Raw genomic sequence first — 6683 nt, 5'->3', positions numbered from 1 at the left:
AAAATCGGATGTAGACTGGACTTACTTACGAGCGAGTCCCAAACGTTTAACAGAGTGGTCTCTGACTTGTCCTGCATCAAAGAGTCGCTATCCGAATTGTATATTTGAAAAAGTGGGGATTAGTACCTGCAAGACACGTCGATACAGCAAGGTGTTAAGCAAGTTTATAATATTGGAATTTAGGTGTACAATAACCACCGTTGAAGTAGTTCCACTTCTGATAGTGGATAACCGTCCCTTTATTTTAAGGTTGTTGAAATTTTTCTTTTAAAAATGAGAGAGAGATTTACAGAGACAGATATTCATTTAGATAAGTGTTAAGCGTCTGGTGTTGACTCGGATCTCTTGGTAGAGGTTGAATAGGTGGTGAAGGCCAATCTTTTTAATTAGGCCTTTTAACTTAATCGAGTCTGACTTATTATGTAGGACAGAATATGAACAGCTTGTTTAATTAAATATATTGTATAATTTAGTTTAAAATGCTAACTAATTATATCCCCATTTTAAAATTCTTTCCCTGATATAATTAGCTTAGTTTTTGCATTCAAGTATTTTTAGGTTTAAAATTACGATGTGTACATAAAAAAAAATCAACGATCAAATCATAAGCATTACGTAAATTTGACTATCCATTCCCTAAATTTCATACACATGTCTTTCCCAATATAATTGAATTTAAGACTCACCATATTCTTCTGTCCTGATAATGATTTCTTGATTCAACAGTCTTCTCGTATACACAAATATGGTTGCTTCAAATAGATCCAACTAAAATATCAACAGCTTGTTAATTCATGCAACAAGATAGGCATGTGAGTGCATTGCCTCATTTTCACCAATGCTAGTAGCTTCTTCTTTATTAGGTTCATTATTATTTTGTTTATGAAATTGCACTATGGGACTTGGAGACTATAATTTATTTCTACCTTATTAGCCAATCAGCATGGAATAAATTTAATAATTGGTAGAGTCTAGTACCTAATAAATGTCATTTTCCTCGAAAAACAGAAGGTCAATTTTATAGTAGTTTTCTTTGTCGTGTGTTACCCACTACCAATGTCTTTTTATTTTGCCCCAAAAATTATTGTAAGTTTGGGAAAAATGTTACTTTTAAAATTTGCATAAGTGGATGAGTATTCCCTTAAAATCTAAGGGTTATAGCAACTTTAATAAAATCAATTTTAGATATTATTTTTTATTTTTATAATATTAAAATAATTTAAAATTAAAATTTGTATTAGATATTATTTTTAAAATGATAGTCGTATTAATAAGGAGAGACCTATTATTTTAAAGAAAAATCAGTGATATATTATTACTTATATAATCTATTAAATTCATTAAATGAACATTAGAATGTTATTATGGTAATGTTGTTCATATAATATTACAACAAATACTCAATTAAAATATGCTTAAATAAAATATATGTATTCAATTATACTCCTACATTTTATTATTTTATTTTTTATTATCTTCTTATCAATTTAGTAGAAAAATAAATTTAAATTAATTTAACATAATTTTTTTTTCAGTTATTTATAAAATTCTAATTTTCTTTCAATTTAAATGTACAAAATTCTCAATCCTCACATTCACATAATTCTAATTTTTTTTCTGATTTTTAAAATAATTAAAAAATAATTTAAAATCTTAAATTAAAATAAAATCAAGCATTGAAATGATAAATCTCACATTAAGTTTTAAATTAATTTTTATGATATATGATCTCACAAATATTTATATCACCTTTTGTAGAATCTAAAATGAAATAAAACTAAAATCAAGCAATGGAAATGCTCTTAGCTTGTATATTTTACAAATTTTACATTTTTTTGAAAACATAATTTTTAGATGGTTTATAAATATGAATATCTTTTATTTTTTGAGTTAGTTTTTAAAATTGAATTTACATCTATATAATTTCAAAATTAATATGATATTAAAAATTTAAAATATATCTAATCTAATATATTATTGAATTACTCAATTATAAATATTTACACTCTAAATAATAAAGAGATATATGGATCTTAATTATTCATTGTTGTAAGAATCTTGTAAGTATCTTTATAAGTAAATACTTTTAAATTTTTTAATCTATTATATTTAACATCTTTTTTATTTTTAAATCCCAAGTCTCAATAATCTAATCGCTAGATGAAGTTTATCTAAACTTTTATTAATAAAAAGATATAAGTTTTGAGATTTGATTTTTATGACTAAAAAGTAAAAGAAAATAAAATCATGAAATTTTATAATTAGAATACACATAATAGAATAACACAAAAATATTGTACTACCTTTATGGTCTTTAAAACTTTTTATTAGATCTTCATTTTTATATGAAATTTATATTCTTAGTTTCTCATTTAAAAGGTGGGAGTAAATAATAAAAGAAATGTATATGAGTGTGGATGAATATTATTATTGGAACCATCTGTACGTGGCGAAGCCACAAAGAAGATTATTATTTCTTTTAAATTTAAGGGAAGTTAATTAGTTCTGATAAATTTTTTTGCACAACTGATCCAAAATTCAAAAAAGCTAAATATACTCAATAATAAAATTTTACACTCCAAATAATAATTTAAGAAAATAAAAAAGATATCTATGAATCTAATTATTTATTATTGTAAAAATTTTGTCAATAAATGATTTGTGAGTATATTTATAAATATTTTTAAATTTTTTAATTTATTATATTTAACATCTTTTTTATTTTTAAAACCCAAAGTCCCAACAGTCTAATGGATACGTGAAGTTTATCTAAACTTTTTTTGATAAAAAATATAAGTTTTGAGATTTGATTTCTATGACTAAAAGGTAAAAGAGAACAAATTCATGAAATTTTATCATTAGAGTATACATGATAAAGTAACACAAAAATATTGTATTACTTTTGTTTTTTTTTTAATTTTTTATTAGATCTTCATTTATATATGACATATACACTCTTAGTTTACCATTTAAAATGAAAATAGACCATAAAAGAAATTAGGTAAATATTACTATTGGAACCATCCATCCGTGCAGCCACTGTGTGAAGTTTATTTAATTTTTTATTTATAAAAAATATCAATTTTGATATTTGATTTCTATAATTAAAAAATAAAAGAGAACAAAATCATAAAACTTTAATTTATTAGAGTGTACACGATAGAGTAATATAAAAAAAATTATAAAAAAATTTATAACTATCAGCTTTGATATTATTTGTTGGACTATCGTAAAAAGATATTAAATTAATGGATCTTTTATTTTATAAATTTTTTATTTTTTTTGTTTTTTTATGTGACATTAACTTTAACACTCCTTACACTTGTAACATTAACAATAATTAAGATTATTATCTTTGTTCATTTAAGTTAAATTAATTAGCTCTTAATTAGTTCTAATAAATTTTTTGGATAAACGACCTTAAACTTGAGAAAACTAAGCATACTTAGTTATAAGGAGACCACTTCGATAACATATTAAAAATGTCTTTTTTTAAGGCGTTTACATGTGTCATGATATTATTGAATATCTTTATTAAACTGGTTAATAATTTATTTTTTAATAAATCAGAATAAAATCGATTTATTATAACAACAATAATAAACCCAATTATCCGTATTATAATTATTAGACCTGATTTGATGCGATTGATTTATACAATCTAAATCCAATCATGTTTAAATTTTTTGATATAAAGACAAATATATCCTTAATTTTTGTTAAAAAAACAAAAAAAAACTATGACCCAGTGGGTTATGTAATTAGTCGATTCGACCGAATCTAATAACAATTAAGTTTATTGTTATTATTATAAAAAATTGATTTTATTTTAGTTTGTTAAAAAATTTAAAAATAACCAATTCATTAATACGTCCAATAATAATGCGACACATGAGTGTCTTCACAAAAAGACGTTTTATGCGTCTTTTTGAAAGCATCCTCCTAATTATAAATATTTACGCTCTAAATAATAATTCATGACGATAAAAAAATATATGAATATAAATTATTCGTTATTTTAAGAGTTCTCTCAAAAACAAATTTTTGAATATCTTTATAAATACTTTTGAATTTTTTTATCTATTATATTTAATATTTTTTATTTTTTAATTTCAAGTTCTAATAATTCAACCACTATTTGAAATTTATCTGAACTTTTATTTATAAAAATATAAATTTTGAGATTTGATTTTTAATAAAATCTTATTATTAGAGTGCACATAATACATAATAGAGTAAAACAAACATGGTATTAATTTGGTGTCCTTTAAATTTTTTATTAAGTCTTTATTTTTATATGATATATACATTCTTAATTTATCATTTTGAATGAGAGTAGATAATAGAAGAAATTTATATAAACGTGAGTGAATATTACTATTAAAACTATCTCTAAAGAAGCTACTAGAGTTGGCAATCTATACCCTATCCGCGCAGGTACTAAATTCGGACTAATCCGTTTGGGTAGGATTGTCTACCCGACCCGTTGCGAGTAGGATAGGGTGCAATGCGATTTACCCGCGGGTAGGGTAAGGTACCGGTTCAGGTATACCCTACCCGCACCCTCTAATATATTATAATATATATGTAAAAGTTATGTATGTAGTAAAGAAAGTGAATATTGAACCCACAATCTTCCTCTTATAAAAACTTGAAATAACCACTAAATTAGTTGATGATCATATTATTTGTAATTTTATGTTAAATTTCTATAAGATTTTTAATTTTAATTTGAACTTAATTTTTTTTATTTTATTAATATCTATGAAATTTGAAATGATTGAATTTTATATTTGCTTAATTTTTTTTATTTTTTGCAGATAGATTCGGGCAGGATCGGGTTTAGAACTTTAGGGTGCACGTAGGATTAGGGTTGATAAATTCTCAACCCGCGGACAGAATATAGTAGAATTTTAAAATATTTTTTAACCCGCAAATAGGATTGGAGTAGAACCCAAACCTTACCCTATTCTATCTATTGCAAACCCTAGAAGCCACACTTGAGATTATTTTTTTTTTAATTTAAGAAAAATTAATTAATTAGCTCTTAATTGATTCTGATAAACTTTTCGGATAATCGATCTAAAACCCAAAAAAACTAAGTATACTCAATTATAAATATTTATACTCCAACTAATAATTCAAGAAAATAAAAGATATATATATATATATATATATATATATATATATATATATATATATATATATATGAATATGAATATTAGTTATTCATTATTGTAAGAGTTCTCAGTAAGTGACATAAGCACTCAAAAACAGAGATTTTCAGTAATGTATTTATTAATCAATTGAAATAGTATTTTAGTATAAATGCGCAAATAAGTTCATACACATATTTTTGTATAGTCTTTTGAAAATTTCATTTGTATAAAAGGATTCTTTTCTTCGCGCAAAAGAAAAGGTCGTCAACTCCATTTATTAAAACAGCTTTCATTGAATCTCTGCACCTATTCCTTTTAATTTTTATTCTCGCTTTATTTCTTAATGATTATTTACTTTTCGAAATTATTCGTGAGTATCTTTATAAATACTTTTAAATTTTTTAATCTATTATATTTAACATCTTTCTGATTTTTAAATTCAAGTTCCAACATTCCAATCACTGCATGAAATTTATCTGAACTTTTATTTACAAGAATTATAAATTTTGTGGTTAATTTCTATGACTATGAAATAAAAAAAAATAAAATTATGAAATATTATCGTTACAGCACAGATGATAGAGTAACGCAAAAATATTGTATTATTGTGCTACCTTTGGGTTTTAAAGTTTTTTTAATAGGTCTTCACTTTTACATGACGTATTACACTCTTATTTTATCATTTAAAATGGGAATAGAGAAAAAAAAAGAAATTTATATAAAAATTGATTAATATTACTATTATATCAGAGCCATAATTAAGATTATTATTTTTTTATTTAAGATAAATTAATTAGCTCTTAATTTATTATAATAAATTTTTTGAATAAGCTACCTAAAATTTGAGAAAACTAAGCATACTTAGTTATAAATATTTACATTCTAAATAATAATTTAAAACGATAAAAAAACATATGAATATAAATTATTCATTAAATTTGAGAAAACTAAGCATACTTAGTTATAAATATTTACACTCTAAATAGTAAGTCAAGACAATAAAAAAATATATGAATATAAATTATTCATTATTTTAAGAGTTCTCTCAAAAACTAATTTTTGAGTAATTTTATAAAATATTTTTGAATTTTTTTATCTATTATATTTTTTATTTTTTATTTTTAAATCCCAAGTTTCAATAATTCAACCACCATTTGAAGTTTATCTGAACTTTTATTTATAAAAATATAATTTTAAGATTTGGTTTTCAATGGAATTTTAACATTAGTGCACATGATAGAATAACATAAACATTGTACTATCTTTGATATTCTTTGAATTTTTTATTAGGCCTTTATTTTTATATGATATATACATTCTTAATTTATTATTTAGAATGAGAGTAAATAATAGAAAAAATTTATATAGATATGAGTAAATATTACTATTGAAACTATCTGTGGAGAAGCCACACTTAATATTATTATATTTTTTTTAATCTAAAAAAACTTAATTAATTAGCTCTTAATTAATTCTGATAAAGGTCTCAATTAACCAATTTAAAACCCAAGAAACTAAGTATAC

The sequence above is a fragment of the Arachis hypogaea genome, chromosome 1 (genome assembly GCF_003086295.3).
Source record: "Arachis hypogaea cultivar Tifrunner chromosome 1, arahy.Tifrunner.gnm2.J5K5, whole genome shotgun sequence".
Lineage (NCBI taxonomy): Eukaryota > Viridiplantae > Streptophyta > Magnoliopsida > Fabales > Fabaceae > Arachis > Arachis hypogaea.
This window is presented reverse-complemented; position numbering follows the sequence as displayed.